Genomic DNA, 22,841 nt, shown 5'->3' with positions numbered 1-22,841 from the left:
TTTTTGGAGACCTGATGAAATACTTCCATGGCAGTCGGTTTGCTTCCGTATGCGACAGCAAATATTTTGCCATGACGGCACTGACTATCCTATCTCACACTGGGATAAATATATTAACAGTTATGTCGATTACTTTTGATGTAATAAACAGTTTACTTACTTTTTTTCATCTGTTTCGCCTTCATTCGACTGCCCCATATGCATAAAATAAGCAATGATAAAAACAAAATCATGGTTCAGATATGTGTAAAAATATTGGTTATGAATTTAAGGTTCCTTGATGATGTCGATATCACAAGTGCAAGTGAGAACCAGTTACGGGATCTGCCATACGGAGTGAAGTATTTACTGATCACGGAGTATGGATTGAGAGGAAACCAAAGGAAAACCGAAGTACTCAGGAGTAGCGGAAATGAGATAAGTCACAACACCAAAAATTGAAACTGGGGATTAGAAGTGAAGGGATTCTGCTACCTTGGAAGCAAAGTAAAGAATAGTGTAAAACCAAATATTATATAATGAAAAGACTAGCACAGGGAGAGAAGAATTCCTTGTGTGAAGAAGACTAATAGTATCAAATATAGGTCTTACTTATTAGTGAGTACGTGCCTACGAAACGATAACTTGTACTCAAATTAATCACTGGTTGTGGGAAACAGGAAAAGAAGATTAATCATAAATTCATCATAAAAATTATGGAGTGATGAATCGGCTAGTAGGTTCAATAGCATCCCCTTCAGGCACCTACGCGATTACGAAAGGTATTTGAAACATCAACAATAAAAATATTCAATAACACAATAATATTGTGGCATTAAATAGATACGAGTAAATAATCTTGAACTAAAAATAAGATGAACAATCGTAGGTATAAGTGCGTTAGGTCTCTTAAGATAACTATAGAACGCCATGGTGTCATTGTAATGGGATGTAGCGAACCTACGTATTCAATGTACAACATATAAAGCACATGTTGTAACAAGTCAGAAATAAGAAATATCATAAAGATGATGTAACAGGGATGGTGTAAAAAGATATAGTCATAGAGTATGAAAAAATATACAAAGTAGTACAGTAGAGAAGATGATAATAATTAACTGCAATATGAAGTAGTTTGAGGTTCGATTGTGCATAATATTGTGTAGCGACAACATGAATTATTTCTTAGATCAAAAAGAAAAGAGAAAAAAATCGTCTCAAGTACAAAAATATGCCTAGCTATGCCACGACAACCGTAGAAGTTGGTATACATGCAGAGTACTGTAAACCATGTAAACAGGTAGTAAGAAACAACGGCCACTCAGTGACATCCGTAAGAAAGGTATAGGGTACTTTTCAAGTTATGTAATAAAAGAAATACTGGATGCAAACTAGCAGGACGGCAATTCGTTAACCTTCAGAATGACACAACGTCATAAAAGAGGTGGTTCATTTTACCTTATTATTGAGAAAAAGCATTATCCAACGGAGAAAAGAAACACCATCTCAAGTAGAAACAATTACGAAAATTAAATGGGAGCTGGATTAAAACAGCTGCTCCGTCATGAAAGGGCAAAAACAAAGTAGCAGGTTTACGTATGAAACTGTAAGAAAGACATTAAATCAACTTGATAACGTACGTGATGGTATGGAAGGAGAGAGCGAACTCAAAATTATGAAACACCGTGTAAGGGATTTACACATGAAAAAAAAGTTTTCCATCACCAAAGTTCCAAGAACTCCTGAAGATAGACGTTGACTGTGGATATTGCATCGCAGAGTCTTTTTGACAGTTCAGAGATGTCAGTAAACCCGCCCAAAGATGTAAACAACTATGCATGAGCAGCGCCTATTAGACTGAGGAGGTCCGACAGCCGATCAGTTCCAGTCATTCCACCAGGACGGACGTACGCGGCTCGTGTTGTCTGTAGTTTAAGCATATCTAGGAGGTCAATACCGCAGCTCGATCGTGTCCGCATTGTTATTTTGTTCCAGGAAGGCCTTCAAGAAGCTAAGTGTCCAGGGGTCTCGGAGTGAACCAAAGAGATGTTGTTCGGACGTTGAGGAGATACAGAGAAACAGGAACTGTCGATAACATGCCTCGCTCAGACCGTCCAAGGGCTACTGTTGCAATGGATGACCGCTACCTTCGGATTATGGCTCGGTGGAGCCCAGACAGCAACGCCACCATGTTGAATAATGCTTTTCGTGCAGCCACGGGACGTCGTGTTACGTCTCAGACTGTGTGCAATATGCTGCATGATGCACAACTTCACTCCCAACGTCCATGGAGATGTCCATCTTTGCAACCACGACACCGTGCAGCGCGGTACAGATGGGCCCAACAACATGCCGAATCTGGCGCTCAGGACTGGCATCATGTCCTCTACACCGATGTGTCGCATATGCCTTCAACCACACAATTGTCGGAGACGTGTATGGAGGGAATCCGGTGAGGTTGATCGCCTTAGACACACTGCCCAGCGAGTGCAGCAAGGTGGACGTTCCCTGCTGTGTTACACGGCATTACACGGGGCTGACGTATGCCGCAGGTGGCCATGGAAGGCGCCGTAACGGATGTACGGTACGTGAATGCCATCCTCCGACCGATAGTGCAACCGTATCGGCAGCATATTGGCGAGGCTTTCGTCTTCATGAACGACAATTTGCGCCTACATCGTGCACGTCTTGTGAATGACTTCCTTCAGGATAACGACATCTCTTGGCTAGGGTGGTCAGCATGTTCGCCAGACATGAACCCTATGAAACATGCCTGGCATATATTTAAAAGGGCTGTTTGTCGACCACGTGACCCACGAAACGCTATGAGGGATCTACGCCGAATCGCCGTTGAGGAATGGAACAATCTGGACCAACAGTGCCTTCATAGTATGCCACGACGAATACCGGCATGCATCAATGCAAGAGGACGTGCTACTGGGTATTAGAGGTACCACTGTACAGCAATCTGGACCACCACCTCTGAAGGTCTCGTTGTATGGTGGTACAAGAAGCAATGTGTGGTGTTCATGAGCAATAATAAGGGCGTTAATGATGTTTATGTTGATCTCTATTCCAGTCTTCTGTACATGTTCTGGAACTCTCGGAACCGAGGTGGTGAAAACTTTTTTTGATTTGTGTATATGTGCTTGTAAGGGAATATGCACTCTGGACATTTAAAAGGTAATTAAGATACGTAACAGTAAAATTATAATCATAATTAGTAGAAAGGAGGTATTTACTAATATATCAACAACTATATGACATCTCACTGTCACGTATACGACGTAGTGTCATTAAAAGTTCTATAGGTGAACATAATTAATGTGGATATACAACTACGGAAGAAACATAAATCGAGCCAAAATATTTTCTAGGGAATGGTTAAAAAAATTACTTTTCAGTTGGAAACATGCAGCAAGACAAATTCGGGTTTGTGCAAAGTAAGGAGGTAAGGACCCCAAGCCAAAGTGGTATCATATATCTAGGTAAACTAAATACGTTACACATGTGACCTTATGTTAGTAGAGAATAAAAACGGTTTACGTTGAAATACAAGTGTTGCATGTGACAGTACATCAAGGAACCCGGCTTAAGAGATCTGATGTACTCATACCTTATGCCTCTTGTAAGTAGGCTGTTTGTGTTTTCTTATCGGCAACGTTACGTAGCGCTCGGTATGAAAATCACTGGCTGTGCTGTGTGCAGTCTGTGGCTAGTTTGCATTGTTGTCTGCCATTGTAGTGTTGGGCAGCGGCAGCTGGATGTGAACAGCGCGTAGCGTTGCGCAGTTGGAGGTGAGCCGCCTGCAGTGGTGGATGTGGGGAGAGAGATGGCGGAGTTTTGAAATTTGTAATACTGGATATTATGAACTGCTATATATATTATGATCATTAAGGTAAATACATTGTTTGTTCTCTATTAAAATCTTTAATTTGCTAACTATGCCTATCAGTATTGCAGTAGTTCGAGTAACGAAGATTTTTGTGAGGTAAGTGATTTGTGAAAGGGATAGATTAATGTTAGTCAGGGCCATTCTTTTGCAGGGATTTTTGAAAGTCAGATTGCGTTGCGCTAAAAATATTGTATGTCAGTTTAACCACAGTCTTGTATAAATTTTTCAAAGGGGACGTTTCACTCTGAACTACTGTTGTTTATATTATTTACTTGTATCCACTAGAGGTAACAGTTTTCTTCTATTATTAAACATATTTTATACTTTATTGTATTAAGTGCTTTTCGTAACCATAAAGCTGCAGGAAGAAAAGTGGAAAAAAGTTTAGTCAGTCGTGGCCAGACGCATCAAACAAGTCATAAGATTGACAACACAAATGAAATAACGAAAACAGAACAGCGCGACGCGAAACTGAATGCACCGCAGTTGTTGGTAGGGGAGCACAGACTCGTGAAGCAGGGCGCCTGGGAGTTGGGCAATCCCGGCGAACAGCCAGTTTCTATACACCATGATGGGCCGTAGGAGCGGACGTGACGCGAACACCAAGCAGCGCTCGCAGCTGACGTGTACTGCGGTCTCACACGACGTGCTCAAGGCAGTCGCCATCTCTCACCACGCAGCACTTGGACGCAGAAGGCTGCGCATTTTGAAGCAATCGTAAACGAACTTCGCTGTACATCATCTTTGGTACATCTCGCCGATGTAACAAGACTAACATAGAGCACATTGTGACTATTAAATAACAGTGGCTCATAATAGTGGTCAGGCAGCCTTAAAATGTGATTCCATTTACAGTTTGTAGGAAGAAGGTAGAGATATGGCTATGTCAATTCTTGATCTACATTTCCATTATTTTCCTCAAAGTAATCATATGTGTGCTTGGCGGAGAGTACCTTACACCGCTGCCGATCATTCCCATTCCCCTACATGACCCTTTTGGCAGTACTATCGTTCTGCAGACTGTCGAAAAATATGGTTCTCTACACTTTCTCAATAGCGTTCCACGGAAAGTTCTTCTTCCCTCAGGGAGTATTTTCGTAACACTCACGTGTTGATCGAACCTACGGTAAATATCTAGCAGCACGCTTCCGAATTTTTTGGATGTCTTCCTTTAATCCGACGCTGTAAGTTTCCCAAACACTCGAGTGGTACATAAAAAGGATTCGAAAAAGTTTTCTCTAAGTGGTCTCTTTCGTAGATGACCTACACATTTCATACAGTTCTCTCAATAAACAGAAGTCGCCCGTTCGCCTTCTCTGCTAACGACCTAACATGCTCATTGCATTCTGTGTCACTTCGCAACTTGACACCTAGAGATTTAATCGATGAGACTGTGTTCAACCGGCACATCGCTAATGCTGTAGTCGAACATGACAGAATTGTTTTACCTTCGCATCTGGTGCATAAACTATATTTACAAGATCAGTTAAGGATAAGGATTGGAAATGAAAAGTCGGAAGGGAGTAGCACTGGAAGGGGCGTCAGCCAACTTCGTTTTCTCTCTTCTTCACTGTTCAACCCATACCTGGAAGAGATTACTACGGGAGTCTCAGGTGAAGAAAGAGGAGTATGTACCGGTGCTAAGAGAATATAATATATTAGATTTGCTGATGGCGTGGTATTAGTGGTAGAAAGTGAAAGAGTGTAAATAAAATGCTAAAAGACCTGCATGAAGCTTGTGTTGCATATGGGATGAGAATCAGTACGGTGAAAACAAAGTTTATGTTGACTGAAAGAGGATGAAGTCTGGCAACTAACACTGCTGAAAGAAAAACAGTACACCCTCTCAGAGTTTCCATATCTCTCAAGTTCTATTTTTGCAATAATGAGTGTGTAGTACATGAAATGATTACATTTGATGATCAATAGCGCAAGTCGTTGTGAGCTACCAGATATAGACTCATGTTGAAACAATCATATTAGTACGCGGTGTAGCCTCTCAGAACGCTGAATCTGACATCCAGTCGTTCGTACACGTGGCGAATACGTCCTGGGATATGTTGAGCAATACCTGCTCGATGTGTTCACGTAGTTCTGTAAGATGTATTGGTTGATGAATCGCACGAGTCACTTCTCGTCGCATCATACCCCATATTGCTCGATTGGGAACAAGTCCGGAGAGCACGTTGGCCAGGAAAGTTGTTGCATATCTTGCAGAGCACGTTGAGTTTCACGGGCAGTGGGAGGATGAGCATTCTTCTTCTGCAAGAATGGCAAAAAAAACGGCTGTAGCAATATTCTGAATGTAACGAGCACTGTTACAGTTCCCTTCAGAAACACCAAACGTGAACGAACATTATAGCTTATTGTATATGACGGTAGTATCTGTTCCCGAAAGAACAGTTACCGTGGATGACCATGCAACTTTGCTAGAAATGAAATGATAATTAAATGGACACCCTAGCTGCAAACAGGCGTTGATGAACTTCATTGAGGACATGTTGAAAATGTGTGCCCCGACCGGGACTCGAACCCGGGGTCTCCTGCTTACATGGCAGACGCTCTATCCATCTGAGCCACCGCGGGCACATACTTCCGCAGGGACTTATCCCTTGCATTCTCCCCGTGAGATCCACATTCCCAACATGTCCACACCACTACATTCGTAGTGCGCCTAATAGATGTTTGCCCATCATACTCATTACTCGTGGCAGATTAATCTACCAAGTCCCGTACGAGTTCGGGCATAGCGCGTGCGTTCGCACAAGAAGTTCAATGGCCAGGCAGCCATATTTTTTAACTATATATGACGGTTGTATCTGTTCCCAAAAGAACAGTAAAGATGGATAGAGCGTCTGCCATGTAGGCAGGAGATCCCGGGTTCGAGTCCCGGTCGAGGCACACATTTTCTACATGTCCCCAATGAAGTTCATCAACGCCTGTTTGCAGCTAGGGTGTCCATTTAATTATCATTTCATTATAGCTTATCATATTTCATACCTGAGGATTCAGGGTGGGACCAGCGTGTCTTGGACGAATGCACTGTCAGAGACAGTGCTCATCAAGTCTATGTCGTATACGCAAAAGACCATCGCTTGAGTGCGGGCAGAATCTGCTTTTATCGCTGCAGACCACGGTGCGCCATTCCACCTTTCAAGTTATCCTCTGACGCCACCAATTCAGATGTTCACGTCGACGCTGTGGCATGACTGGAAGACCGGTTACAGGTGGGCGTACACGTGATCCCATTGCTAACAACCGATTTTGAACGGTTTTTGTAGACACGTCAGGGCTCACGGCCCCTCTTATCTGTGGTGTGGTAGATGTACGGTCTGCCACTGCTGCCCTTACAATACGACGACCGTGGCGGGCACCTGTGCTGCGTGGACGTTCAGAAGCTCGCTTACAGGTGGAGAATGTTCACGTAACCAGCATCACTGCACAAATGACGCAGCACGTCCCACTTGTGTGGTAAATCTCCGAAAGGACCATTTCTACATCGTTTCGAACCTGCTGTGTTGGCTGTGGGAAGCACCATCTCGTCACCGTGGCGTTGCTGTCCGCTTCTTCACCCGTTTGCACCACACTGAGCCTCATGGCTGTGAGTAGACGAAGATGGCGCTGTGGTACCCATACCACTACGCTATGTTCGTCGGAATAAAACTGACGTCGTCTTTGTAGGTGCACTATATTTTTCCAGTGGGACAGGACAAGTTATTATTTGCCAAATAAGAGTATTTAAATATCGTGGAAGAACAATCACTAAAATCTTGAGACAGTATCTGGAAGTGAGAACTCGCACTGGTATAGCGAAGTAGGCGTTCAATAGAAGAGGAAAATATTATGAGCCAAACTTGATAAAGGTCTGAGGAAAAGACTTGGCAAGCGTCTTTTCTGGAGTATGGCACATTATGGGGGATACGAGAGGATGGAAAAAACCTAGAGGCATTTGAGATGTGGATGTCGTGGACGATTTAAAGAGTAATCGGTGGGGAAAAAATAACCAACGGAAGAGTGTTGCAAAGGGTTGGGTCGTGGGTAAAGCTGGTGCAGGATGTAAGAGAAGGGAAGAGAAACTGGATTGGACATCGTTGCGATAGGAGTGCTTGCCACAGATCCCTTGGAAGGTTTAGCTTGTGGGAAGAGACTGAGTGGAAGGAGGAGATATAAGATGAAAGATGGCATCGAGGGAAGCGGAAAGAACGTGGACTTGAAGATAATAGCAGAAGGCACGAGAGCATGGAGAATTATCATGTGACAACCTGTCTACTGGCATGATGATGATGATGATGATGATGATGATGATGACGATGAAGACGACGATGGACATTTAAAGTAAGCTACTATTTACCGGACTAAATAGAAATTCCGTCCAAGTAATTCTGTACCCTAGTACAGTAAGTTAAGGACGACACTGTCTGTACACTACAGCGTCATTAGCAAACGGTGCAGGATAGATGTATCACCCTGTTTGTCACATCGCTCATGTGTCTAAAGACCAAAAGCGATTCCTGTGGCACTCCCACCATATCGTCGTCTCTGACGACCACTTGCTTCCCAGTACAACGTACAAGTTACTGCTTCGTTTTTAACTAATAGAGACCAGTACGTTGTGCTTGTTCTATTACTTGAAAAGGAAGCACTAACGTGTCAGGAATTATTCCGTACACACGGACCGCATTTTAATTATTTCATTGTATCAGCTGATTAAATGGGTGTCATTTGCACAACGTCTTTTGGTTTCCTCGTCAACTATACAGAAAGAGAACGAGTCAAAAATTTTGAACTCTTTTATTTATTCAACAAGACAAGAGTTTGAACAGTCAAGCAAATTGAACAAAACATTAGCCTCGCAAATACTGTGTAATACCGCCTACAGTAAATGGTCGCATTTCAGCTGGAATACTTTTGGGGAATACTTTGGGGATCGGGATTGAAGCATCTGGTTTCCCGCTTACCTGTGAGAGTCTTTTAAGGTTCATCATTTTTGTGCTCGTGCAGGACAATTCTATCACTCGTTCCCTTCTTCTACATGCTGCATCAGGGTGTGCGGCTTTTATAATATGGACACAAACTACATGAAAAGCTTGTCAGTTTGTTGCTGGTTAGGTTATGCTGAGAAATAATTTTTCGGGAAAAATTCGATACGTTACACCGTGTTCGAGCTAGTTACCCCTGAAGTTAACCAATCAGCCCGTCGCTCGTGCAAATTAAGCGGCTCGCCAGAAACAGTGTCGCAAAACGAGTTCTTCGATTGGTTCCCTAAAACCGAACAGGAGAATGATCAAAAAAATTGGACATGGGACAGTAGTAAGGATGGAAAACTAGCCAAAGACTGAGAAGTCTCGCACGCTATGATCTACACTATGACACTAGAAGTATCTGGCAGACCGCTTGAATTTGCGTGGACAGCAGCCTGGTGGGTTAACTTCAGTGCTAATTAACTCAATGGCGCAACGTATAGGATTTTTTCAGAACATTTATTTCTCAGCACGAAAAAAAAATGGTTCAAATGGCTCTGAGCACTATGGGACTTAACATCTGAGGTCATCAGTCCCCTAGAACTTAGAACTACGTAAACCTAACTAACCTAAGGACATCACACACATCCATGCCCGAGGCAGGATTCGAACCTGCGACCGTATCAGTCGCGTGGTTCCAGACTGAAGCGCCTAGAACCGCTCGGCCATCAAGGCCGGCCCTCTCTGCACGAAGTACCCTTCTACACCCTTATACGTTTTCCAGGCTGTATCAAACCATTCCGTGTGAAACGAATTCTGTGGGTCAGTAAAGTTCCAAAAATTTGTTTGTATACGTCATATTTATATACTTTGACACATATTGATGACTTTTCAGCTTTGAATAATTTTTAGTAGTCATATTAAGACCGTATTGGATCCATTTGTTGCCACTGCAAAAAACTTGAGCCGTATTTGTATAGGCGTAAAGCACCCATTGTACATGAACAGCGCGTCATAAGGTTTTATTGGTGAAAACAGGCTGACTACAACCATAGTCTAGTGACCTGAAAACCGTAGGGATGATCTTAGAGATATTTCCGTATGTTCACTACGCCAGTTACAACTACATTTACGCCTCAGCCCCGATATTGCGTACATATTTTTATTTTACGTGGATAAGCACTCCGTCTTCAGACCACGACTGGCCTACCACGACCAATCGACCGCGTGGGGTCAGCACTATTCGGTCGAGTAGCTCCTCAATTGGCATCACGAGGCTGAGTGCACCCCGAAAAATGGCAACAGCGCATGGCGGCCTGGATGGTCACCCATCCAAGTGCCGGCCACGCCCGACAGCGCTTAACTTCGGTGATCTCACGGGAACCGGTGTATCCACTACGGCAAGGCCGTTGCCCATTTTACGTGGATAAGTAAGAGTAAATTTGAATCTCTGTATATCGGTAACGCATAATATTATCGATAAATATCTCTTAAAGTATATGGTAAAAATGTCGGTCATTTTTGATCAACGGAAGTTATAGAAGGGGTTATCCCCACAATTGGTACGTTTGCAAATAAAATCTTGGTGTATCGGGGTGTCTCAGGGACCAACGATAAAAAAAATGGTGCTTCAATGAGCCGCCTTAGGTAAAACCATTTTTTTGGCGTCACCAGTCTTCTGACTTGTTGATGCGGCCCGCCATGTATTCCTCTCCTGCCAACTCCTCCTCTCACAGTAGCATTTTCAATCTGTGTCCTCTATAATTTGCTGGATTTAGTCCAATCTCTGTCTTCCTCTACAGTTTTTGCCCTCTACAGCTCCCTCTAGTACCATGCAAATCATTCCATGATGTCTGAACATATGTCCTATCATCCTGTCCCATCTTCTGATAAGTGTTTTTCACATATTCCTCCTCTCCGATTCTACAAAGAGCCTCTTCATTACTTACCTCGTCAGTCCACCTAACTTTCAACATTTTTCTGTAGCACCACATTTCCAGTGCTTCGATTCTCTTCTTTTCCGGTTTTCCCACAGTCCATGTTTCACTACCATACAGTTTCGTACTCAAGACGTACATTCCCAGAAATTGCTTCCCCAAATTAAGGCCTATGTTTGATACTAGTAGACTTTTCTTCGTCAGGCATGCCCTTTCTGCCATTGCTAGTCTGCTTTTGATGTCCTCCTGTCTCCGTCTATCAGTTTTTTTTTTTTTTTTTGCTGCCTAGTTAACAGAGTTTCTTGCTCTTCTCACTTATGTTTCTTCTCATTACTTTCATCCTTCTTTGATTTACTCTCAGTTCATATTCTGTACTCATTGGGTCCTTCATTCCATTCAGGAGATCTTGTAATTCTTCTTCACTTTCACTCAGGATAGAAATGTCATCAGCGAATCATGTCATTGATATCCTTTCACCCTGAATTTTAATTCCACTCCTGAACCTTTCTTTTATATCCATCATCGCTTCTTCGATGCACAGATTGAACAGTAGGTGTTTTTAGCCCGAGCGCTTCGTTCTTGGTGGTCCACTCTTATTGTTCCCGCTTGGCTCTTGTGCGTATCATATGTTACCAGTCTGTCCCTATACTTTGCACCTATTTTTGTCAGAATTTCGAACGCTTTTTCCAGGTCGACAAATCCTTTGAACATGTCTTCACTTTTCTTTAGTCTTGCTTCCATTATCAACCGCAAGACTTGCACCCGGCGAACTGCCTACCCGACTGGAGGCCCTAGTCACACGACCTGTACATTTATCTACCGCAAAGTCAGAACTGCCTCTTTGGTGCCTTTACCTTTCCTAAACCCAAACGGATCGTCATCTAACACGTCCTCAATTTTCTTCACTTCCCCCAATGATTTTAGAAATTCTGATGGAATGTTCTCTACCATTTCTACCTTTTTTGATCTTAAGTCCACCAACGCTCTTTTACATTCTGACTCTAGTACTGGATCCCCTGTTGTTGTTGTTGTTGTGGTCTTCAGTCCTGAGACTGGTTTGATGCAGCTCTCCATGCTACTCTATCCTGTGCAAGTTTCTTCATCTCCCAGTATCTACTGCAACCTACATCCTTCTGAATCTGCTTAGTGTATTCATCTCTTGGTCTCCCTCTACGATTTTTACCCTCCACACTGCCCTCCAATGCTAAATTTGTGATCCCTTGATGCCTCAAAACATGTCCTACCAACCGATCCCTTCTTCTAGTCAAGTTGTGCCACAAACTTCTCTTCTCCCCAATCCTATTCAATACCTCCTCATTAGTTACGTGATCTACCCACCTTATCTTCAGCATTCTTCTGTAGCACCACATTTCGAAAGCTTCTATTCTCTTCTTGTCCAAACTAGTTATCGTCCATGTTTCACTTCCATACATAGCTACACTCCATACAAATACTTTCAGAAACGACTTCCTGACACTTAAATCTATGCTCGATGTTAACAAATTCCTCTTCTTGAGAAACGCTTTCCTTGCCATTGCCAGTCTACATTTTATATCCTCTCTACTTCGACCATCATCGGTTATTTTACTCCCTAAATAGCAAAATTCCTTTACTACTTTAAGTGTTTCATTTCCTAATCTAATTCCCTCAGCATCACCCGACTTAATTTGACTACATTCCATTATCCTCGTTTTGCTTTTGTTGATGTTCATCTTATATCCTTCTTTCAAGACACTGTCCATTCCGTTCAACTGCTCTTCCAACTCCTTTGCTGTCTCTGACAGAATTACAATGTCATCGGCGAACCTCAGAGTTTTTACTTCTTCTCCATGAATTTTAATACCTACTCCGAATTTTTCTTTTGTTTCCTTTACTGCTTGCTCAATATACAGATTGAATAACATTGGGGAGAGGCTGCAACCCTGTCTCACTCCCTTCCCAACCGCTGCTTCCCTCTCATGCCCCTCGACTCTTATAACTGCCATCTGGTTTCTGTACAAACTGTAAATAGCCTTTCGCTCCCTGTATTTTACCCCTGCCACCTTCAGAATTTGAAAGAGAGTATTCCAGTCAACATTGTCAAAAGCTTTCTCTAAGTCTACAAATGCTAGAAACGTAGGTTTGCCTTTTCTTAATCTTTCTTCTAAAATAAGTCGTAAGGTCAGTATTGCCTCACGTGTTCCAACATTTCTACGGAATCCAAACTGATCTTCCCCGAGGTCGGCTTCTACCAGTTTTTCCATTCGTCTGTAAACAATTCGCGTTAGTATTTTGCAGCTGTGACTTATTAAACTGATAGTTCGGTAATTTTCACATCTGTCAACACCTGCTTTCTTTGGGATTGGAGTTATTATATTCTTCTTGAAGTCTGAGGGTATTTCGCCTGTCTCATACATCGTGCTCACCAGATGGTAGAGTTTTGTCATGACTGGCTCTCCCGAGGCCATCAGTAGTTCAAATGGAATGTTGTCTACTCCCGGGGCCTTGTTTCGACTCAGGTCTTTCAGTGCTCTGTCAAACTCTTCACGCAGTATCTTATCTCCCATTTCGTCTTCATCTACATCCTCTTCCAATTCCATAATATTGTCCTCAAGTACATCGCCCTTGTATAAACCCTCTATATACTCCTTCCACCTTTCTGCCTTCCCTTCTTTGCTTAGAACTGGGTTGCCATCTGAGCTCTTGATATTCATACAAGTGGTTCTCTTCTCTCCAAAGGTCTCTTTAATTTTCCTGTAGGCAGTATCTATCTTACCCCTAGTGAGACAAGCCTCTACCTCCTTACATTTGTCCTCTAGCCATTCCTGCTTAGCCATTTTGCACTTCCTGTCGATATTATTTTTGAGACGTTTGTATTCCTTTTTACCTGCTTCATTTACTGCATTTTTGTATTTTCTCTTTTCATCAATTAAATTCAATATTTCTTCTGTTACCCAAGGATTTCTATTAGCTCTCGTCTTTTTACCTACTTGATCCTCTGCTGCCTTCACTACTTCATCCCTCAGAGCTACCCATTCTTCTTCTACTGTATTTCTTTCCCCCATTCCTGTCAATTGTTCCCTTATGCGCTCCCTGAAACTCTCTACAACCTCTGGTTCTTTCAGTTTATCCAGGTCCCATCTCCTTAAATTCACACCTTTTTGCAGTTTCTTCAGTTTCAATCTGCAGTTCATAACCAATGGATTGTGGTCAGAATCCACATCTGCCCCAGGAAATGTCTTACAATTTAAAACCTGGTTCCTAAATCTCTGTCTTACCATTATATAATCTATCTGATACCTACTAGTATCTCCAGGATTCTTCCAGGTATACAACCTTCTTTTATGATTCTTGAACCAAGTGTTGGCTATGATTAAGTTATGCTCTGTGCAAAATTCTACAAGGCGGCTTCCTCTTTCATTCCTTCCCCCCAATCCATATTCACCTACTATGTTTCCTTCTCTCCCTTTTCCTACTGACGAATTCCAGTCACCCATGACTATTAAATTTTCATCTCCTTTCACTACCTGAATAATTTCTTTTATCTCGTCATACATTTCATCTATTTCTTCATCATCTGCAGAGGTAGTTGGCATATAAACTTGTACTACTGTAGTAGGCATGGGCTTTGTGTCTATCTTGGCCACAATAATGCGTTCACTATGCTGTTTGTAGTAGCTAACCCTCACTCCTATTTTTTTATTCATTATTAAACCTACTCCTGCATTACCCCTATTTGATTTTGTATTTATAACCCTGTAATCACCTGACCAAAAGTCTTGTTCCTCCTGCCACCGAACTTCACTAATTCCCACTATATCTAACTTTAACCTATCCATTTCCCTTTTTAAATTTTCTAACCTACCTGCCCGATTAAGGGATCTGACATTCCACGCTCCGATCCGTAGAACGCCAGTTTTCTTTCTCCTGATAACGACGTCCTCCTGAGTAGTCCCCGCCCGGAGATCCGAATGGGGGACTATTTTACCTCCGGAATATTTTACCCAAGAGGACGCCATCATCATCTATATCTATATCTTTTAATTCGACTCCTGTTCTTCTTCTATAACATCAGACAACTCTTCCCCCTCACAGAGGCCTTCAATGTAATCTTTCCACCTATCTGCTCTCTCCTCTGTATTTTACAGTGGAATTCCCGTTCCATTCTTAAAGTTATCGCTCTTGATTTTAATGTCACTAGCCATTAGAAGAGTAACTAATATTGAAAATGACAAGATACTCTCGGTAGCACAAACGATAAGGTCGTCGGGTTTCTCTTTAGGGCCTCTGAATGGAGAGAAAGTACTTTCAACGCTCCTCCATTTAGTACACTGGCCTCTGACGCATGGATCGTCCCCAACTGAGAGAATCCGGAATTGTACAGTGCATTTGATATTCAGATCTCTGTACCGCACATTTAAACATAATTGTTTTTATATCTAGAAACAACGGTTGCACATGACTTCCCAGTTGACAGACCTTTTATTTCTGGAAACGATGTGATACTCGTTGTAAAATTTTGTGTGGTGTCTGATGTTGTAGGCAGATTGTTAGGTAGACGGCTTTAATTAGTTTTCAGCATTACTAATACATCATATTTCTTCATGGTGATCCACTTGGTACAGTTTCCTGTTGCTTTATTTTAGTTATTGTACAGTTGCAGTATGTATACAGGGTGGTCGAAAATTCCCGTTACAGAAATCTAGGACTTGTACAGGGGAGTGAGTACATCATATATTGAATAGGAACCCATGTCCGGAAACGTCATCTAACGAGACTACAGAGCGTCAAAGTTATAGGTGCGGACGTCTGTAAATGTACGTATACACGGGGTGATTGCGTGATGATGTTACAGACTTTCTACGATGATGGAGAACGCTAAATGTATTAATTTGAAGTAAGGCTCTCTGTACTGGAAACGAACGAGTCTTAAGCCATAAACGAAAACCGTTCTGATACCTCTGACAGTTGAATACATGTACCGGTTCCTGTGTTCCGAAGAGTGCAGGGCTGATAACTTTCAGTGGTGCTAGTGTGGACAGAAATAGAATAGCTATGAACACTTGCTCAGTATAGGAGATGTGTATCGCCTTAGCGATGATGAACTAATGGTCATAGCTCCTCAGGTGGTATGAGAACGGTTTTCGTTTGTAACTTTCGACTCGTTCGTTTCCGGTACAGAGACCCTTACTTCAAATTAATACATTTATCGTTCTCCATCATCCTTGAAAGTCTGTAACATCGTACTGAATCACCCTTCGTATTCGTACATTTACAGATGCCAGCGCCTATAACTTTGACGCTCTGTAGTCTTGTTGGATGATGTTTCCGAACATGGGTTTCTATTCAAAATACGATGAATTCACTCCCCTCTACGAGTCCTAGAAGTCTGTAACGGGAATTTCCGACCACTCTGTATTTTAAAAATGGATTGTACAGTCTTGTGTATTTCATAAGGGAGTAAGACAGGGTTGAAAGCTATTCCTGATGTTATTGAATCTGTATATTGAGCAAGCAGTAAAGGAAACGAAAGGAAAATTCGGATTAGGAATTAAAATCCAAGGAGAAGAAATAAAAACTTTGAGGTTCGCCGATGACATTGTAATTCTGTCAGAGACAGCAAAGGACCTGGAAGAGCAGCTGAACGGAATGGACAGTGTCTTGAAAGGAGGATATAAGGTGAACATCAACAAAAGAAAAACGAGGATAATGGAATGTAGTCGAATTAAGTCGGGTGATGCTGCGGGAATTAGATTAGGAAATGAGGCGCTTAAAGTAGTAAATGAGTTTTGCTATTTAGGGAGAAAAATAACTGATGATGGTCGAAGTAGAGAGGATATAAAATGTAGACTGGCAATGGCAAGGAAAGCGTTTCTGAAGAAGAGAAATTTGTTAACTTCGAGTATAGATTTAAGTGTCAGGAAGTCGTTTCTGAAAGTATTTGTATGGAGTGTAGCCATGTATGAAAGTGAAACGTGGACGATAAATAGTTTAGACAAGAAGAGAATAGAAGCTTTCGAAATGTGGTGCTACAGAAGAATGCTGAAGATTAGATAGGTAGATCACATAACTAATGAGGAGGTATTGAATAGAATCGGAGAGAAGAGAAATTTGTGGCACAGCTTGACTAGAAGCAGGGATCGGTTGGTAGGACATATTCTGAGGCATCAGGGGATCACCAATTTAGTATTGTAGGGCAGCGTGGAGGGTAAAAATCGCAGGGGGAGACCAAGAGATGAATACACTAAACAGATTCAGAAGGATGTAGGTTGCAGTAGGTACTGGGAGGTGATGAAGCTTGCACAGGATAGAGTAGCATGGAGAGCTGCATCAAACCAGTCTCTGGACTGAAGACTACACACACACACACACATGTATGTCATGCTTCTCTGTGAAAGTGTGAGGGCAGGATATAGTAAAGTGCAGTAGAGAAGAACAGTTTACACTTTTATTTCATATTTTACGTGTTACTAGATAATTTTACAGTAAATAGCACACACAGATCACTTTGTGGCCATCCCGTTGTCTACAGAAATTTAGTGCCATTGTATGATCGGAAGGAAATGCAGCGCAGGTACGTTTCTGTACTGGTTGATGAACCACACTAAATTATATATCTTTGGAAATACGAACACCATAAGAGAAGAAAACTTGTTCCCCTTGAAAGTGCTACTAATAAACTTCCCAATAATGTCACATTGTTTAAATGACTAGAGACAGGACTACAAAGCAATATAAAACAGAGTGAAGACTCGTAATTAATAGGTAGGACGAACTGAAGAGTAGATTCGTTTGTAGGATTCGCGTAAGTTCATTGTATTTGTTAACCAAATAAAATACACTTCCGCGACCTTACGTAATCCTGTGTCTAAGTATCTGGAATCACTGTGTAGAAGGCCAGAGATCAGGCCGTGAATGAATGCTCTGCTTTGGAGACTTTGCCTATGTAATACGAAAGCATAAGCAACATACTTAAATGGAAATCACTGTAACAAGGAACATCATTCTCACCAAATCATGGTTGACAATATCGGTAGCCAGTCTTCCGAGCAGGCTGTGCAGAATGTCTACCTGTTCCAGCTAGTCCGCAGCTCGTGTTCGTGCGGTAGCGTTCTCGCCTCCAGCGCCCGGGTTCCTGGGTTCGATTCCCGGCGGGGTCAGGGATTATCTCTGCCTCGTGATGACTGGGTGTTGTGTGATGTCCTTAGGTTAGTTAGGTTTAAGTAGTTCTAAGTCATAGGGGACAGATGACCATAGCTGTTAAGTCCCATAGTACTCAGAGCCATTTGAACCATTTTTTTTTGTTCCACCTAGAAGTTCAGGAGAGTGGGATGAAAAGTGTGTAAAAATAAGGCCAGTAATTTCTGCCTTCGATTAACGTCAACATCTGCTTCCGTACTGCATAAACTACTGAACAGTATATGGCGAAGATACATCGCACCATTGCTATGATTCCTATTCCTTGCCCGCATCTCGTGGTCGTGCGATAGCGTTCTCGCTTCCCACGCCCGGGTTCCCGGGTTCGATTCCCGGCGGGGTCAGGGATTTTCTCTGCCTCGTGATGGCTGGGTGTTGTGTGCTGTCCTTAGGTTAGTTAGGTTTAAGTAGTTCTAAGTTCTAGGGGACTTATGACCACAGCAGTTGAGTCCCATAGTGCTCAGAGCCATTTGAACCATTTTTCCTATTCCTTTTCCACCCGTAGATCACGCTAGAGATATTTGATAGTCTGTATACCACTCGACGAGCTCTAATTGAAATTATTTTGTCCGTACGGTGACTGCAAAAGTCGACGGGAGTCCATTACTTGTCTTCGGATAGCAGACGCAATTGTGAAAGGACTGTGCCGTGCTTGGCGTACAGTATTGCAGTCCTGCATTGTGGTGCTCAAGCGTGACCGACCGCAATCTTGATGATGAATATGGCCGCTCACACCTTCCCATGTGTTCCAACACGGGGCCACTGTCACATCCTAATGCACCACAAATCTGTATATTGCAAGATTCAACCAACCGACAAAATGGAGACCCGCTGTGAGGCCACTTTCGAAATGTCAGCGCTGATAACGCAGCCTCACACGAGCACGCAGCCGATCTGCGTCCTTCACAGGCATCACGCAACATCTGACGCTGATCACGCCCCTTATGTACTCCACCAGGCCCGGTGGCAACCCTAAACATGTTTCAGCTCATCATGCTGAGTTTTACTAAATGGAAACTCTGTGTGAGACGCAACCTCTCCTTATCAATGGGAAAGAACTTTCAATTAAATTCAAATTACCGTGTCTGATATAGATTCTCCATAGCTATCCTCTTTTTCAACACGAATATATACTCACGGGAAAAAAATCGCAACACGAAGGAGGTGATGGTAGGAGTGTTTCTACATCTGTAAGGTAAAGTCTAACCAAATTTCGTACCAGTTGCCTAAGTGTGGCGCTAGTAGCGGCCCTATAAGGATGCAAATCAGTTTTGCTTTAAATACACGCTGCAACGGTTCATGAGGGTTAGCTAGCTTTGAGACTGGACGTGGTGAGGTGATGTTAGTCGAGAATACCTTTAAGGTAACAAAGACTCCATTGTCAACACCTCACTGAGTTAGAACAATGTCACGAGAATGTGGTCGCAAGAAAGCCGGGCTCCGGAAGGTAACATGGCAGTGCCGAGAGGAAGACGATCGTCTTTTGTGCATCGTTCTGTCATGTCATACAGCATATGCAGCAGGAATCTGTGCAGCTGTTAGCACCAGAGTGACATAGCGAACTGGCTCCGAGCCAGAGGCCCTACAGCGTTTATTCCACTGAAAACAAACCACCGTCATTTGCGATTTCAGGGATGTCAATCAAGTGCTCGTCGACGGCCAGGGTGGAGGGAGGGGTGTTATTTCGTATGACAGCACTCTCGTGGTTATTTTGCGCACTCTGACTGAAAACTTTTACATCGGTCTGATGATTCGACCTGTTGTGCTGCCCTTCACGAACAGCATTCAACGAGTCAATTCTGAGATGATAAACGTCTCCCACATACCACTGTTGTAATACAACATGCTCTACACATTGCCGAAATGTTCCTTTGGCCTGCTCGATCACTAGAATGGTCCCCAATCGAACATGTGTGGGACATCATCGGACGACACCTCCTGCGCCATCCAGAAACTGCATTAGCCGTCCCTGTACTGGCCGACCACGTGCAACAGGCTTGGGACTCCATCCCACAAACTGACATCCGGCACTGTGCAACACAATGCATGCACGTTCACATGCTTGCTTCAATATTATGGCGCTTACACCTGTTATTAATGTACGATTACTTCACATTTGCAATGGGTTATCTCACGCTTACATTAACCTGTGATCTTCCAAAGTTAATCACTAGAATATGTTACCTAGATAAATGTTTGCCCGAAATGTCACTATTCCATATGATTTTTTTTTTCTCGTTGCAATTTTTTCCCTCAGAGAAATTACGCAAATTAGTTTTTAGATGAGTGATTTTTCATCAATCTGAAAGGCATCTGATTGTAAGTTAAACGGAAAATGAAGAATGAACTATCAATAATACTCGGAATGGTTATGTCATGAAAGAATCACACACAACGGCTAACTCTTGCATAACGAGAATTGCCCCTATTATCAAAGCGCATCTACTGCACTGACCTCAAATATCGGTATTGGAAACTGATCTTAATTGTCTCCGAAAAGGTTCATTTAGACCCTACAATAGATTCTTACCTCGAACTACTTGGGTCTGCTTTGTCGGCACCGCAGACATGGTGAGCTGAAATGAATCACTGCGCGGATGTTTGCTTTTTATCTTATTTTTCAGGCTGTGTTCTGGGAGTTAAATCTTTGTTCCTTTTCTGAAAATATGGTTCACTGTTCACGCAACAGCCCAAAGCGTGACAGAGCAGGTTTTGCCAAACCTAACTTATCATCTGGTAACGGGGATGAGCTTCATGAAATGGCAATACATTCAGAGGAAAATGTTCGGCAATTATATTTAATCATTTTAATGACACAGGAAAATATAACTAAATGAACGGTAATCTATTTTGTGCCATTGCAGTTTATCATAAGATTTACTTTTACACGCAATGTTTGGATTACGTAAAATTCCCCCTTTGCTTTCCTGATGAAATGCTTTTAACTAACAGTGGTGGGAGGAAACTAATTAGAATACAGCACATATTACTTATAATACACCCTGGATACCTACAAGGAGGTACTGTTAGACACAATGGAGTCTTCACAATAGTTCGCCATTAACGTTTGCAGCGAATAAACCTGGATGCATGTTATCATCTTTGAAAAGTTTTGTCTGTCTATAAAATCATATCAAAATAATTTTCAGTCCTAAGTCACGTCAGGCAGCATCTCAAATAAATTTCCTCTCTTTGTAGCACCTCCGTAATCCAAAGTTCTCACCCTCTCTTAACGACAAGTGCGACAAGTGTTTCCGACTCCTTCGCTCGCTCGAGCTCTGCTCAATAATACAACTGTGGTAGTCAAAGAACGTGTTACTCATGTGTTTAGGCACGCAAAGATTCTCGTAGTGGAGAATATTCTAATCAAGTGTTTTTTCTCTTGATGTTTACACTCAAAAATACACCAAGTTTGAAACATACCAGAGAAACTGTGATTTCTCATGATATTTACACTTTCTACATCCATTTACGTTGACGTTACGTTGGCTTCTGGACTTGTGCTCTGGGTGTTTTGTCACGCAGTGAAGTTATAGACAAATGAAAATGATCGTCCATATACTTGAGATGACACCTTCCCTTCTTATACACTAATACTAGCCGTTTTCGGTAACTTCTTAGACGACCACACCAAATGGGCCCCCTTTAGACCAACACTGGTTTGTGATCCTACGAAAACAGCTGGGGGCTGCAGCTGTCTGAGGCAGGATCGGCGGCGGTGGACGGAGCCACGGGAACAGCCCCGCTCGGGGCGCGTTTTCCCCTCCGCTGGGCGCAATATATTTGTGTACCCAACCGGGGAGAGGAGACACAGAGACCTGCGGTTGGGCTGCGCTCACCGGTCCGATGGAGGCGGTACGCTTAGTCAGCAGAAATGAGGATTCTCCTGCTCGGCCGCTGCGACGGGCAACTGCCCGTGTCAGAATCGAAGCCATGTACGCTTGTTTGGGAACCTCGTACGTTACTCTAGCGGGACATGAAAGACTTTTGATAGGAACTGGCGTTACCTTCCATCAGTAGTTACTGTTTGGTAGCATGTAAGTTTCGGTCAGTCTGTCCACGATTATTTCTGCCAATACATTAATTATAAATCAAAGCCGCTACCTTGCTCCTTCAACTGCGTGTGGATTTCTCTCGGCTCACTTAGGCTGGTAACGAAAATTTACAGTCTCATCTCGCGTTAAGATCAGCCTCACCTGCGAACTATATCTTTGTTGTCGAACATGGACCTTCACCACAGCTTTGCAACAGCCATTGGCAGAACTGCATTCTGGCCATCATTTCATGTGGCTGAGGAGTTTGGACAAGCTGCACATGGTATGAGTATTCGAAATTTTTATATATCACTCAGAGCAGATCTTGACAAATCCCGATAGATGCCACAGTTCTACGTACACTAGTTCTTGGATGTTTTTTCCACAATGTGCAATACTGCCTCATCCACAGCTGGAGTACAAATTAAATGAGGTCTATCACAGTCCACTGTTGTTGGAGCACGGAGCCACACTCTGCTAATCGCTTCAAAAGACGGCTGAATAATTGTGCAGAAGAATGTGTTCTCATTTGTTTACCCATTTGTGTACTGCATTCTGTAGATAGTAATAGTAAGGAGCCTTCAGTAGAAGATACGCATTTCACAGTAGCGAAGACGAGCAAGTTTTCATAGTTTTTCCTTGGAAATTTATGGTAAGGACCTAAGGGACCAATCTGCTGAGGACATCGGTCCCTAGGGTTACACACTACTTAATCTAGCTTAAACTAACTTACACTAAGGACCACACACACACCCATTCCCGACGGAGGGAGCCGCGCTAACCGCGTCAAGGTGACTCAGACCGCACGGCCACACCGCGAGGCATAGTTGTTAAGGTACACATTTTAGAACCATAGTTT

General features: G+C 42.8%; 1 non-coding gene and 1 pseudogene across 1 annotated transcript; both read right to left on the bottom strand.

Moving 5' to 3' along the window:
* Positions 1–6,386: 6,386 nt before the first annotated feature.
* Positions 6,387–6,461, bottom strand: Trnat-ugu (transfer RNA threonine (anticodon UGU)). The gene has a single exon. It is a non-coding gene; the product is annotated as a tRNA-Thr (tRNA).
* A 3,670-nt stretch (positions 6,462–10,131) lies between these two features.
* Positions 10,132–10,249, bottom strand: LOC126102294 (5S ribosomal RNA; annotated as a pseudogene).
* Positions 10,250–22,841: the final 12,592 nt, after the last annotated feature.

Source organism: Schistocerca cancellata, chromosome 9 (assembly GCF_023864275.1).
Source record: "Schistocerca cancellata isolate TAMUIC-IGC-003103 chromosome 9, iqSchCanc2.1, whole genome shotgun sequence".
Taxonomy (NCBI): domain Eukaryota; kingdom Metazoa; phylum Arthropoda; class Insecta; order Orthoptera; family Acrididae; genus Schistocerca; species Schistocerca cancellata.
The sequence above is the reverse complement of the archived record's forward strand: the minus strand, read 5'-3'. Positions and strand labels throughout refer to the sequence as shown.